Raw genomic sequence first — 16,930 nt, forward strand, 5'->3', positions numbered from 1 at the left:
GAAAACAGCATTGCACACACCGTATAGAAGGAAACAAACCACTTTTTAAACCTGTGTATATGAATTTCTCTAGGTAAAGGTATGCAAATGAGGATATGGTGTGTAGGCCTTCAGAAATGCCAGCTATAAAGGGTAAAAATGTCACTTCGATTTAAAGAGAGGACAGTTAGCAGTTCATTAAAGGAAGGGCCATATTGCACTATGGAGGCCTGTTGGCAACCTCCCCAATCTGGGCCACTCACAGGCTGTCCAGATGGCATGAGAATCCGTACTGAGTTTAAGAAGATCTTAGCAAGGGTGGCGGCATGTTTCCTCTGCCCATCACTGACATGGCAAGGTTTGCCATAGCTGATAGTTCTCTCTCTCTCTCTCTCTCTCTCTTTCTCTCTCTCTCTCTCTTGCTCTCTCTCTCTGCAAAGCGTTGTTGCCTGAGTGAGAATATGCTTGAACTAAAGAGCTGTTGGAAGCACTGATTTATGAACGCTGAAATGTATTCTGCTAGTTAGTATGGAGATCAGTGCTGAAGACGATTAGTACAGACAGTTTCTCTGCTAGGAAAGCAAATATCACAATATCACTGGAGGAAGTCCATATTCAATCAGCACTGTCAACTCTTATTTAACAAAATGGGCCAGATAAACAGCCGCTGTTTATTGTGATGGAGTACGAACAGTTATTAATAAAAGAACATTGATTTCAGTCAAACCCAAAGAGTTGGGGATTTGCAATTGATTAAAGATAAAATTCACCCAACAATTAAAATTCTACCATAGGCCACATCCTAAGGTCATCCTAACAGTTTCCTAATGTCATTGTTTTACAAAGCATGCAGTCCTAGAGACCATAAACATAGCAAAATCAACGTGTTTTCAACCCAAATAAGATATTAGGACATGGCCTAATCTAAAATGTATTTTTCTGTGGAACACAATTGGAGAAATTCTGAAAAGTCTCTACATTGCTGTTTTCCATACCACGACAGTCCATCGCGACAAATCATAATTCGTACGAGATGACGAAATCGTAAGATATCGCACGACTTGGCCTGCATGAAAAGGTATGCCTTTTATTCCCGTAGAGCAAACAAACTATTCTAACTAATCAACAAATACAATTACAAATTTTAGCTAGCCCTATACAACACTTTATTTTAATTAAGGACACATCTGTGAACAAATTGGGTTACTCATGCCATATTTATTTATGCAATACAAAAGACCGATGCATGTCAATAACTTGTAAAACACTTCTCTCGTCTCGTTTCAGGTGTTTTCTTCCTTCCGTGGTACACAAAAGTTATTTTCCAATTAAAATCATGGATTTGGTTTAGGGTTTGGGTAAGAGGTTAGACTTTATGGTTAGATCTAGTTGTAAAAGTTCTAAAAAATCTTAACATTGTTTATTGGTTTATTTTTTCTTTGTGGGAGTAAAAGTCGAACATTTTTGTACAAACCAACTCGAACAATGCCTTTACGGTTTCGCCAACTTGTACTATAATTTTTGCATGTCATGAGTGCATTTCCTCAAACAAATATTGTATGGATTCAGAAGACACAGAATAGTGCACACGTTGTGTTGACTACTTACAGTATATTTTGCTTTGTACTGTTTTCTGATCTTTTTTGGAGGGACTGTGGTTGTATGAAAAAGAGCTGCTTGAAGATTAATAAAAATTCACCCTTTAAAAAAAATAACAGCATAATGGTTTGGAATCACACCAATTAAGCATTCATAATAAGTTCAGCAATGTAAGAAAATAAATAGGGTCAATTTTGATCTAATGTTGACTTTAAATTAGTATCACAATTTTCGAAGAGCGAAATAAATAAATAAATAAATAAAATTAAGAACACAGCCTGACAGCTAGCATAGAAACAGATTTGACCTCATTACGTTTATCAATCATAATATGGATTTGTCAAATTAAATACTCATATAGTAGAGTGAGATTGACCAAGAATGCTCAAGGAACATAAAACATGACAAATTACATGAGTTTATATCCCAGTAGACCTGCATGATTCACTGCTAGACTTGACCACTTCAGCGATAAGGCAGAAAACACAGTTATAACAGATGGTCTGACACAACATAACCCAAAAGCCTCAAAAGTGTGGGCTTATTTGTCATGGTCCAAGTTCTGGATATTGACTCTGTCGAAAATCCAACAAACTTTAGCTGACGTCTCCATGGCTTTCGAGAAGTTGGCGAGATGAGAAAGCAAATATTAAGCTCGACTACTTCTTCCAACGTGTTTGATCAAACTTTTTGTGACTACTGCATATGACCTCAATCCTTTTGACTTATTGACTTGTGCAGCTACGATCCCTTTAGGCCATAACACTATAACTCGTAAATATACCATACAGTATGAGACGAATCTGATAAATTCATATCTTCTGCACTTGTGCCTACGAGTTGGGTACTCCGCCTCGGACTCTTCGGATAGTAGGGCATAGTTGGATGGCCAGTATCTAATTGATCTCTTTAACCTGTATAAATAGATTGTGTGTTCGGCTGCCACGGCGCCATGCACGGCCACAAGTGGGAATTAATAACAAAATCACCGTGGGGGTGGATGAACTGACAGCTAGCGAGTCCTCTGAATGGGCCCAGCTCATTTCTGCGGTACCTGCTGACCTCCGAGGTGCTGCCTGCCATCATTTACAGTACTGCAGCTGAATTATTTATGTCACGTTGCCTCTGCTGAGAGGAAATCAATGCAGGTGGTCATTGCGTTTGTGTATCCTCTCTGTGTGGCCATTATTCCAGACTCACTGGCCATCAATGTTCACTTGAAATCATGGCTTTGAAACATGTTTTGAACTGTACCTGTGAGTTCAAGCGTGAAAACTGAAAGGAGTGATAATGGCCATCTGCTGTAAAAAATTAAATAAAATTGTCAGGAAACTGAAAAATGTGCTGCATGTGGTAACATCTAAATTAAATGGTTTTATTGAAGTCAAAATATTATTTTCAACTAAAATTAATCAACCTACATTAGGTTACATCAACAAAACATTTTAAGAGTCAGATCAAGCAGATTCCTGCTTGTGGAAAACGGGACAGCCCCTTCCCAGCAAAAATTAAATTGGCATACTGTATCCTTAACTAGGTGCAGATCAATGCAAAGTAGAGGGTGCATCCACATCTGTAACTGTTGTCACCTTGTACTTTTCACTGGCAGCAATTTTTCTCAGTGTGCGCTTGTCTTTCAAGAGTTTATCGTAAAATGCAGAGAAGTCTAGTCCAAAATTAAGTCAATTAATTTACGAAAAGCATTGCCTTCATGATTGTTACATTGAGTCAAGATTGATCTGGTGTCCATGCTGCGTTCATTAATGAGAACACACGCTCCACAGATGCAGATGTCCCAGGCAGGCATAAAACAAAGTCCATGACCTTGGCTAAGACTCCGAAGTTGATGGTCTTGCACTCCAGCTCACAAAAAATGTCTGTCCATCTCTCAAAAACGTCTGTCTTGTTCATGTTCCACACAGTGATGCGACGGGTGACAATGTCATTCCACTCTGGGATGTCTTTCAGTAGGGCCCTCTCAAGTTTATAGAGTACATATATATAAATATATATATAATCTCTCTCTCTCTCTCTCTCTCTCTCTCTCTCTCTCTCTCTCTCTCTCTCGCTCTCTCTCTCTCTATATATATATATAAATATTACTATTATTTTTTTTTTATTATTTGTTCAGTATTATTCAGCTGCAATATGTGTTAAATATATGAAAACATCCATGTTGTTGTATTTTGAAATATGTTTTTTTATCAGTGAAATCGAGGGCTGTACACTTATGAAATTTGGCTGACAGTTAATTGTCATACAAATAATTGCAATAAACAGTTTAATTGTCTGTTTTAGGCCTTTTTATTTTATTTTTAAGTTTGATAATTAATGTTATATGAATTGTCATACTTCTTAATTTGCATGTGTATTAAGTTTACACTGTAAGTGACATGAACAAAAGACATTTAAAAAACAATATTTTGTTAATACACACACTCCTTAAGAAGCTATTTATTCATATTTAACAAGGAATCATAATAATATAGGGACATATAATTTTTATGTCATACTACATATGATATGAAGTCATATATGGGGATATATGATTGCCTGGTCATAGACTTGCACATACTGTACATTATACAGGGGTAGAATGAAATGAAGAATAATATTTTAAATATTTCCAAATCCTTAAAATTGTATTTTTTTTGTATTTTTTTTTTTTTTTTTTGTATCATATAACTTCATTTTTTTATAGTCCTGAATGGGAGCTACAGTATTTGCGACTGCTTATTAATACTTTATGTAAGTGGAATTTATATTGTAATGAATTATATTTACATGTAAATTGTGTAACATGCTCATAGTTTACAAGCAAATTGTGGTATGACTATGGTTGATCAACTATGGTTAGTTCATAGTGTTCATTTGTGGGCATTTAAGGTGAAAGTGTCTAAATGACTTCAAAATAAAAAGTGAAAAGAAGAATACACTTGACTGCGAATGATTAATTCATCCATTTCACTCAGTTTCACTCCCCCGCCAGTTTAATAGAAATCTCGCAGGCCCTTCTGAAAGGCCTCAGAATATCTTTAAATATTAATCTGGATTAGAAACCATGTAATTATGTCAATCTAGCAGTTCACTTTAACAGAGAGTTTAACCTAGAGTTTAACCTGCTATCATTATTCTACCTGAATGTAAGAGCAGTGATTTCATTTAGAAAAAAGACTGGGAATATCCTGGCTACAGACAGTCAGACAGACAGACAGACAGACAGACAGACAGACAGCCTCTGAAGATCACATGCTTATGGAGTTGCTCAGAGGAGGGGCGTGGAGGGTTGTTAAGCCTCATTAAAAGAGTCACGCATATTAATGACTGCAACTCACATCTGACTGGCCCAGTCAAAAAGCAGGTTAATGAAAATGGCCGCGGGGGTTCATGGGAAATTACTCACATTTTGGAGCTGGAAGAGTACATTTTGGCCTGTATATACGGCCTCTATATAGCAGATGCACTGCTTATACACACACACACACATATGAAGTAAATGAAAATAAATATTTGTTGTAAATAAAAAAGTAAATAATAATAAATCTATAGCAAAAAAAAAAAAAAAAAACAAAAAAAACATCTGAAATATCTGTAATCAAATAATGTTATAATATATATATATATATATATATATATATATATATATATATATATATATATATATATATATTAGTAGAGCTTAAGCTCAAATTTATGTATGAGGCAAGTATATCTCTTAAGTTACATTTTTTGCCTTTTCTAGTTCATTTTAAAACATCATACAGTGTGAAAAATGAATTTTCAAAAGTACAAATATACCATGTATAATAAGTATGATAAATAATAATACAATACATATTATAATAAGTCTGATTGCTTAGAAAAGTAATAACATACCTCTCCTCAACAAGCCACAAGATTTGAGGAAGCGTTCTTGTTCATATATAGCACAAACGTGTGGGATGATTTACAAACTATTAACTGTTCACATTAGGGGTTTGTTTAAATCCCTAAACAGAAGCATGAGCAAGAGTAATAGTGATGCTTGACTTAGCAAACACCACTAATAACATGGTCATTTTAAAGTTGTGTCTTGATTTAACTATAGCACATACACCAAAACACAATCATCATTTCATGTTTTTAACATTCCAATAACTACTGTATAATACAGTGTTAAAAATAACACTGCAATTAACTCAAGTAGTCGGTACCTTTATTTTCTTTTTTCTTCATGTGTTTTTTTATTTATTTTTTTATAGCTATTTTTAAATATCCTGTTTGTTTGGAAATGTGCAACATTTCATATCATATTAATAAAAAAGTCAAACAATTGGAATTTCTAGAGAGTATGATGGTAATAAAATACATGCAAAACAGGATGGCAGACACTTTGGCAGCTAGTGACCTTTAAGTTCATGATGAAAAACAAATGTCAAGTGTCTAAGAGGGTGGTCTGTTTCAGGCTTTGCAGGGATTTGGTATGTTGTCTTATAGGACACATTAATTCAACCCACCATCGATATCTTGGAAAACAGGGCTGTCTGTGCTCAAATCCAGCTCTTTGTTTATATAGAAAACAAGACTGGGCTTCATTGATCCTCTGTTAGTGATGTAGATGAGGACATTGTAACCCCACTTAGACACAGTCATTAGGCACTGCTTTTGTTTTAAAGATGGGTGTGATTTAAAATGCAATTGTACATATCTGCATGCATGCCCTGCAATAACACAAATAAACTAGAATTTTTCAACTTTATTGAAGAACATGTCACAGTGCTAGGCTGCTCTTTGTAAGCTGCTGTATATATTAAAGCACAACTCTCTTTAAGAAGCCTGCTAAATTTAAGGTATAATGTTTGTCTGTAGCACAAACGGTGTGGGACAAGTTGGGTGATTCTAATGAAATCAGTAAAAAAAAAATCTCTTTCTCATATGTTATGCCAAAATCAAAAGAAACAAATGAGACAATATATTTTGCATATAGAAAATGAAGCTTATTTTTAGTACCATTTAGATTTTCAAAATTGTGACATTAGGGGGGTTAGCTCAGCAAGTAAAGACACTGACTACCACACCTGGAGTCACAAGTTCGAATCCAGGGTGTGCTGAGTAAATCCAGTCAGGCTTCCTAAGCAACCAATTGGCCTGGTTGCTAGGGTGGGTAGAGTCACGTTGGGTTAACCTCCTTGTGGTCACTATAATGTGGTTCTCGCTCTCAGTGGGGCGCGTGGTGAGTTGTGCGTGGATGCCGTAGAGAATAGTGTGAAGCCTCCACATGCGCTAGGTCTCCGCGGTAACGCGCTCAACAAGCCACGTGATAAGATGCGTGGATTGACGGTCTCAGACGCGGAGGCAACTGAGATTCGTCCTCCGCCACCCGGATTGAGGCAAGTCACTATGCCACCACGAGGACTTAGAACGCATTGGGTATTGGGCATTCCAAACTGGGGAGAAAACATTGTGACAATATTTCCATGATCGTTCCGGACATTCCAACCCGCCCACCTAATTCTCATTACCGCAATGAAGAAAAAAGGTAATTATGATATTACAATATAACTTTAACTGTGAATATTTATACATCGAGGTAGTACTACATTGGTACTGTTTTTACATTGATTTTAATGGAGAAAAATCATTGCACAACAGTTGTTTTGGAAATTACAATCATTATTGAAAACAACGAGAATAGTCAAATGTCTGTATGCATTATGGTAATGGATATTGGTGAGTAAAATGTGCTTAAGTGTTCTTAAAATAAGGTCAAAATACAAAAAAAAATAAATAAAAAAATAAAAAAATAAAAAAATACTAATGGTCCTCAATATAGACTTAATTGTCTATATGCCAAATATAATTTCACCTATTCATGTGGTGATTCTCTAGATAGTTCAATACTTAGTGTTTGGGATCCATGCAAATACTTAAAGGACTATTCTGGGTTCAATATAAGTTAAGCTCAATCAATAGCATTTGTGGTATAATGTTGATAACTACAACATTATGCACATACAATGGAAGTGAATGGGGGCAATTTTTAGAGAGTTTGAAGGCAAAAAATGTAATCTTACAATTTTATAAAAGCACTTACATTAATTCTTATGTTAAAACATATTTATTATTTGAGCTGTAAAGTTGTTTAAACTGCCATTTTTTACTACCCCCCGTTTAACGTTTTATGGCGTTACATTGTCATGGCAACAAAGTTGTAAAATTGGAAATAACTTTACACAGAAAAGGTTAGTAAGCAATTTTATCACACTAAAATTTCGTCAACATGCATTTTGTTTAAATCTTGTGGCTATACGTTTGAAAAAGTGAGTATTTTAATGTTTACGGATTGGCCACACTCACTTCCATTGTAAGTGCCTCCCTATAACCTGGATTTTTGCTTTGTTTTCCAAGAAATGTAAGGACAAGTCAAAATATTTCTGTGATAATCAACATTATGCCACAAATGCTATTGATTAATCTTAACTTGTAATACGCCTGTAATATTCCTTTAACCTTAAGTACGAGCAACAGTAATTAGAAAAGTGTAATGCTACTTGAACAATGCTCACCTCTTTTCCCTCTTCGAGCACATGACATGAAACTAAAATAAAGTTGAGCACTTATTGTATAAATATGTCAATTTACAATAACTTATGCCTCAGCAAATGATGTGCCAACAGACTGGAGTTATATTTCATCCTAAGAAGCAAGACATCAAGGCCTTGGTCACATTCTTATTGAAAAGAGAAAACGATTGATGGTGGAGACAGAGTTTACACAGATCATGTCATACAATCTCACAGTACAGAAAGAGTCCCCATGTGTCCTCAGATAGAGAGATTGCCTTGCGCAGGCCAAGCGAATGTAGAGTCGGAGATCTTTAGGAAGAGAATTTGTCCCTGAAAAACGAAGAAGAACTCATTTGAGATTTGAAAATCATGGAATTGCTTTAAAGTAACTCGATAAAATACAGTGACTACGTCCAATAATTCAGTCTTCCCAACTGTCTAGGGTATACTTAGAGGGACAGACATATACCATATTGTTGGCACAACCCAACAAATATGTTCACTTGCTTCATACTTTCCAACTAAGTCAGCCTTGAAACAATAGAATCAAATGATGAATTCTTATTCGCGAGGTCATAGAGTTCTTTGTAGTTTGTTCATTGCTCCATTCGCCCAACACTCAATGCACTAAAGAAAAGCCCCAAATTTAATAGAAACTCTGAGGTGGAAATGCCTGTCACTACTCTTCAAAGGAGGTCCTTCCACAACATAAAGACCGGATTGGACTATTTTATGACTTACAGTGCCCACAAATAAATGTTCTGAGTACACAAAGACAATTCATCTCCTTCTCTTTCAACAAACTGAGGAAGGAAAGACATTTGTATATCCTGCGCCATGGCCTCTTGTTTGAGTGTATGGAAACCATTGTTTTGATAGATCCATCTATCTCATAACACAACCAAAAGGCATCCTATGCAGATGATTTTGAGGACAACTAGCGATTAAAATGTCCTGGCAGAGAAGATAAATGTATCAAATACTGTATCTCTGCAACTTATTTTCCAATCTCAAACAAACATTTTATTACAGTGTCACTTTCCGTTTTTATTTCCCCCAACTTGTCCTGTGACTGGAAGTCGACTTCGGCTAAATGCGGGCAATTTGGTTTACTTCTCTCCACCTTCAGCCTATTTCTGTCAACTGCCGTGCTCCAACCGCACCCAGCAAATGGATTGTGGGAAAGGCGATGCGTCCCCAACAATTCCATCATGAAGAAATGAGGAAAGGCAACATTACAGATGAGTTCACATATACAGTACTCAACCCGACACCCCCTCCCTTCGCTCTCCTCCTCGATACTGACAGTTATTGTTTGCCGAACGGTTGACAAGATTGATGCTTCGCGGTAAATCAGGAGCGAGCATGAGTGACTCTTTCCCTTTCTCGTATCTATCATCGGCAGAATGGAGATTAATAGGAGAGAGTCATATTCTTGGATTTGATGAGGGCACTTGCTCCCTGACCTCTGGTAAATAATTAGATATCTTTGAGACCCACTGCACCATGGCAATGGACGGGCCGGGCCCGCAGACAGACTCTAATGGCCTGTGGGGTGAATTCATGTGCAAATATTCTAGTCCACAACAGACAAGAGCAGACAATATTTCTTTTACTTTCCTTTTTTTCTCTGTGTGTTTATCCTTTTTTTTAATTGCACACACACACACACACACACACACACACACACACACACATGTTGGTTCAGCTATTCTTATGAGGACTCTCCATAGATATAATGATTTTTATACTGTACGAACTATAGATTATATCCCCTAACCCTAACCCTCATAACAAAAAAATTAAAAAAACGTTCTACATTTTTAAATTTTCAAAAAAATAATTGTTTAGTATGGTTTTTAAGCTATTTGAATTACAGGGACACTAGAAATGTCCTCATAAACCACATTTATAGCATAATACCCTTGTAATTACCAGTTTGTAACCTAAAACATTTCCTCGTATACCACCCAAACCCGCCCGCCCACACACACACACACACACACACACACACACACACACACACAAACACACACATTACACATCCACACACATTACACACACACACACACACACACACACACACACACACACACACACACACACACACACACACACACACACACACATTATACACACACACACACAAACACACACATTACACATCCACACACATTACACACACACACACACACACACACACACACACACACACACACACACACACACACACACACACACATTATACACACACACACACAAACACACACATTACACATCCACACACATTACACACACATGGACACACACACATTACACACACACACACACACACACACACACACACACACACACATTACACACACACACACACACAAATACTGTATACATATTTGGGTGTTTCTTCAACTTTGTCCACTTAATGACCCAGGGGTTTTATTAAAACATATTATTATTATTATTATTATTATTATTTTATATTTTAAATTTTACACATTTAAACAAAAACTTTTCTGGGGGTACTTTTCAAATGCCTTTTATGTAGAGATTGAACTGTTTTAACCTTGTTCCAAAAAAAAAAAAAAAAAGCGTGAAATAAACATAAACCATTTCAGTATTTACTATTTGAAAATTATTTCTACAAACTAAATAAATAAATAAATATGACTTTCTCACAGTTGTGGCATCATTTCCATAACACCAAACAATTGTACCCCTATTAAAGTGTTTTCAAAAGTTAGTGTACTTCTTTACCGAGTCAAAAAACAAAAACAAGGTGAATATCACTTGTGATTTTTTATTGGTGGTCATTTCCAATCAAGCTGTACTTCTGGCAATTTATGCAAAAAGTGTGAACATTTTGTTTTAACTGTGTGTTTTTAGAATACATTAAATTAGCCTCAGCCAGACAAAAGATTCAATCATTTTATTTTTAAACAAAACTTCAAAAACGTAAAAAAAAAAACATTAAAAATGACAAAAAATTACAAGCCAAATTATTTATGCAAGCTACACCTCCAAAAACAAGCTATAACTTATTTTAAGCAAATCAATTATTGCAATTATATTGTTAGGCTATAAAGCCTTCTAGTTTTGTCGCAACATTACTGATAGGCTTATGTACTCAATGAACATGTCTGTGATTAGTTAACATCCTCAACCACTGGAAAAAATAAAAATAAATAATAAAACTACATTTTAGTTCAACAGGAATAGATCTAAATGGTATTCTGTAATTGACACTTTTACACTTTTTTTTAGTTAAAAGCTTTTTTTTGGGGGGGGGGGGGGGCAGTTACTAACTAACTATCTATCTATGTAGAATTTCTAATTTAAAGACAGCAAGTTAAGGCTCCAATCAATCAATAAACAAAACAAACAATCAAATAAACATTCTGAAAATGTTTACTGTTTACTTACAGTATAGCAGAAATAATTATCAATATCTTGAGAATGAAACTCCAAAAAAAAAAAAAAAAAAAAAAAAACCTAGAAAAAGCTTTTACTCTAGCTTTTACAGCTAGAAGAGACGCAACATAGTCCAAAACAAAAAAGAACAATCACAAAGCTTGTTAAACATGCAGCCTTTAGTTCCATGGCATGTTTATTAAAATCTTTACAAGCAGTTTTTTGCTTATTTGTTTTCTTGTTTTGTTTTGTTTTTTGGGAGGGGAATGCCTTATAGCACTGTGTGTAAACCAAAATCTGCATAAGAAAGTCCTCTTCTAATTGGCTGTAAGGTTTTATTCTTCCAGCAATTAATAGGAGAATGCAAGTTTCATAGATGCCTTGTTAAAAGGTATTAGAATATCTGTGCCATTGCTGCAGCTAAAGTGAGGCATGCATCCCAGCAAAATATTATCAAAGACTCTGGGCCCAGGGGCCTTTTGGATATTTTTATTTTCTGATAATTGTGCTCTAATGTGCCTATGTGGGGCTTGTTTTCCTACTTTATAGAGGATTTTAATGCTTTCCATTATCGTTTTACAAAACTTAAGGTTTATGCTACAAAACTAAGAAAAACTTTTGTGAACATTGGAAACAATTTGATAAAGAAAAAGGAAATAAATAATCAGCGTGAAACGCTATTTTATACACTGCAGATGAGAGAACAAATAGATTTGCTGAAAGTGCTGTATTACCAAGAAAAAAAAAATGGTTTCCTGGAGAGGAGCAAAACGGGATCTGGAATATTTCTGATTATTTAAAAATGAAAAGTTCTGAATCTAAATCCTGATTGGTCGAGCAATGTGCGACACTGTTATAAAATGGCATTAACCGCACACATGACCACACATTGTATCTTATTGTAATCTGACAGGTTTCTACATTACTGTGACGAGGAGGAGGGCGTGGCCGGGCCGTGATGGAGCACGGCCGGCGCTGAATCAGCTGACCAGCGGGAGAGCGAGATAAAGGGGTGGCCAGAGATGCCGGTTCGAGAGAGAGAGAGACACATGTGGCCACGTTGCATGTGTGTCTGTGTTTGTTTATGTTTGTTTTAAGTTACGTTTCTGATTAAACTATACATTGACTGTTCATCCAGTTCCCGCCTCCTCCTTGCCCGTCCTTATACTGCTACAGTGGTGCCGAAACCCGGGAGGGAGGAGGGATGCGCTGTCACGGAGTCCTCACCGCTGCCGTCTGCCAGGGGAGCAGCCGTGACCGTCTTCCTGAGGACGGAGGGGTCACTGCCGGCCGCCGAGAGCCGGAGGAACCGCAGCCCTCTGCCGAGAAGGGGAGGAGCAGTTCCTTCCACCAGGGGCTGGAAGACCTTGCTGCCGTCCACCGGGGAAGTCGCGAGCTGGCATCCGCCTGAGGGCAGAGGAGCGGTTGAGGACCAGGCGATAGTGCGTCCGGGAGCCAGAGAGCAAGTTCTTCTCTCTCTCTCTCTGTGTATCCACTTGCCCTTTCCCTCTCCTCACGCCTCCCCTTGTCTCTCACCCCAGGTCACAGGAGGCGGGGTGGGCCACTGGCTGACAGAACGGTCAGAAGTCAGCGTCTCCCCCCAAGAGATGGGGGGGAGTTAGTCAGACCGGTGGCCTGAATCGGGTGGGGGAGGAGTGTGATGAGGAGGAGGGCATGGCCAGGCCGTGATGGAGCACGACCGGATCTGAATCAGCTGATCAGCGGGAGAGCGAGATAAAAGGGTGGCCAGAGATGCTGGTTCGAGAGAGAGAGAGAGAGACGCACGCGGCCGTTTGCATGTGTGTCTGAGTTTGATTATGTTGTTTTTTTTGTTGAGTTTTATCATTAAACTTTATGTTTACTGTTCAACTGGTTCCCATCTCCTCCTTGCCCGTCCGTTATACTGTTACAATTACTTTGCAACTGTTAACACCCCACAGTTTGGCTAGTAAGCTATACAGTATATTACTTGTTGGAAGGAGAGTTCTGATTATTTGTATTGATGATAAACGTAACTTTTTATTGATCAATTGTGTCTTTTATTGCTGTTGCTACCGCTTTATTACAGCGTTACAGTAATTTAACCACAGTAAAGGGGGTTTTAGGCACCTCTTACCCAAGTATTCTCACGAAACCTGTAAATAAAATGTCCTGGTGTACGACTGTTTGCATTGTGACATTATTTTCATGATATTAAAACACATTTACCAACCAATTGTCATTACCGCACTGCGTCCAAATGTTTTACTTTTACTATATCTTTGTTTTAAATGATGATTCCTATTATCGTAACACAGTTTTAAATAAAAGGCAGTACAAAGTAAGTATGATATACAAATACCTTACAATTTAAATAATATCAAAAAAAAAAAAAAAAAAAAAATCAGATTGCGGTAATGAGAATATCATAATGAAAATCGTAATTTGCATTGTGGTAATAAGTATAACATGGACATGAAAATGTACCGCAGTGCATACTATGAATGACTCAACTAATTCTCCTCTGTTTGGTGTAACAAAGCCAACTTTAGTTGCAAACATGATAGAAATCAATTCCAGGCAATGTTCTCTCCCTTCATTAATGCAGTTAGACTCATACCACTGCGTTCTGCTTCAGACTGCTGTCGAGGTGAAGCGCATAGCCAAGAACAGAGTGATGGATGATATGGGAGTAAAATGTGGGACATCTGGGCAAAAGAGAGACTGTGTGTTTTTTTTTTTGGGGGGGGGTATTCACAATTTCCATCTTTCAAAGCCTCTGATAATGATGCATTAACCACTGCAACCCCCTTTATCACTACTACTAATAGAAACAACAATAAAAACAATAAAACTAATACAATAACACATACTAATATCCACCATCAACATAATCATCATCATTATAAACTTAATTTGTCCCGTTAATTGTCAGGCATTACGCTGAAAATACACAGTCCTGATTTTCTTATGAACGGCAATAATAATCCACGAACATCTCTGTTATCGCTTGGAGGTGAAAACGTGCTGTAATGCAATATTATTTGATATTTAAGGCTTTACTTCTATAGTGCACTTCTGTTTTTAAAATTAGGCCACAATGATTCTGGCATTATTGCGTAATAATCCAATGCAATATGTTTTATTGTATTTTTGCCAATTACATTACACTCGGCCGAGTGCACCTGGATGTCACCTTGAGGAGGTTGTTATAGGTTTATTATAAAGGTTTATTATTGTGGACCTGTTTACCTCAAGAAAATCATATTTTCTCCTGATAAGCAATTTTGTTTATTACTTTTAATGATTTCATTAGCAGGGTGCCTCCGAGGTGGGCTGCTCGCTGTGAGAAAAAAAAAAAAAAAGAAAAAAAAAAAAACACATCCACAGCATATGAAGAAATGAACAATTAAAACTACAAATATTAATAGTACCAGACATCCTTGCTAATAACAATGCCACAAAGACCGTCGATAAAACTGCATCCCCACCCCAAAAATACCCAAACCCAAAAGCAATAACTGTGTTTGTTGTTCTGAAAAAAAAAAAAAATAAATAAATAAATAAATAAATAAAATCACATTGTTTGGTTGATAAATAACTAATAGGCTAACAATTATGATCAAACAACATTTTGATTCAAGTGTGTGCTATGGCAGCAAGATCCTGACAACAGTCACTAAAATAGTGCATGGCAAACAGAACTTTGGGGAGTAACTAACGAGTAGCAGTTACGAAAGTACTGTAACTTAACTAAGTACATTAGTGTGACAGTAGCTCAGCTGTTTTGCTGCTTTAGAGTAAGCTAAATTTCCAGCATCCAAACACTTATCAGTCATTAGGACAGTTAATACAAAACAACTAAAACAATAAATAATACTAATAATGAATTATTATTATTATTATTATTATTATTATTATTATTATTACTGTTAATATTATTAACAATAACAATAATAATAATTAAATTGCTAAATTTGCAATTATAATCACAACCGCAAAATCTATAAAAAAAAAAATACATATTTTTTATTAGTTTCTGTGCATATTGCAGCCCTTGTTATTAATAATAATAACATGATTATTATTATTATTATTATTATTATTATTATTATTCACCATATAAGAAATATTGCTTCAATGTACTGTAGTTACTTGTTTTTTATGTATTTATTTATTTATTTATTTATTTTGTAGCTTGTAGGCTTACATTTTTATTTTATTTTTTATAGTAGCTTGACTAGTTTAAATTATAGTAAATGTGATAAGTAGCTTGTACCTTGCCATCTTGTTTCATTGTAGCTTCCTTAACACTGCTCTCAATCAAAGATTTGTTTTCGAATGATTTATGCTCCACAATATTTTGTGAATTGAAATCATCCACAGGAGTTCATCTAAATATGCATAAGTTAATTTGTATGTCTTATTCAAGACCCCATGCACAAATATGCCAATGTTACACAAGCTGAATTCACTCTAAACCCCTGAACATCTACTAAGCATGTTCTGATTACAATCATTCCAGTTACGCTATAAGCAACAGCAATTGTGGTTCAAAGCACCATGTCACTTGACAGTCACGTTCAGTCAAGCGAATCTGTGCTCAGTGAAGTACCCTCCACTCGACAGCACTCAGCTCCACACAAAGAGTGATTGTGTTGAGTGCAGAGTGGTTTACATGCTGTCAGCTTCACAGGGAAGCAACGTGGGTTTCTGGCAATCGTTCTCTGCCGCGATTCCGTTAAGAAGCCCAGGCATCATGCCATAATGCTGTAAAACCCTTCTCTGCTCATTCTTTCCTTCTGTCTGAGAGAAAGTCTGTTGACCTAAGATAGAGAGGCTGAAATTTCCAGAGCATTAAATTAGGCATGCTACCCGATGCCTTCGCAGAGAGCTGACCCATGTAATCGCCATGCTGCATTGGAGTCGTATTGTTTTTAAGGCATGGTCTCGATGTGGGAGACGGGACAATGCTTTGCCGACAATGACGGCGCATGGAAGTGTGACGGTTCTTTCGTTGCTGTCCATGGTTCAAGCACTTTAGATTGGGGAAATGTCATAGTTTGGCTGAGAGTAAAGTGCAGCTGATAATCTTGTACTGGCCTCTGCTCTCTTTACTGCTTTGGGTGTCCTGCCAAGAACAGGTGGTAGAAAAGGCCATTGCCCCAAGTTTGGCTTCCAGATCACAAGTACCTGAAACTGGTGTTGGTAATGTTTGACGAAATGAATGATTTTCAGTTCAGTAAATTTTTAATTTACTAAAACAAACAGGCTGGCTGATAATAGTATTTTATGTATTTTTATTTTTTTTTTTATTTTTTTTTTTAAAGGCACTGTATGTTTAGCGGTGAGAATTTAAAAGTACAGACTAAAACGAGTCATTTGTTCGTGAATCGAGCTTAACTGGTCGGTTCAAAACA

The sequence above is a fragment of the Myxocyprinus asiaticus genome, chromosome 36, assembly GCF_019703515.2.
Source record: "Myxocyprinus asiaticus isolate MX2 ecotype Aquarium Trade chromosome 36, UBuf_Myxa_2, whole genome shotgun sequence".
Lineage (NCBI taxonomy): Eukaryota > Metazoa > Chordata > Actinopteri > Cypriniformes > Catostomidae > Myxocyprinus > Myxocyprinus asiaticus.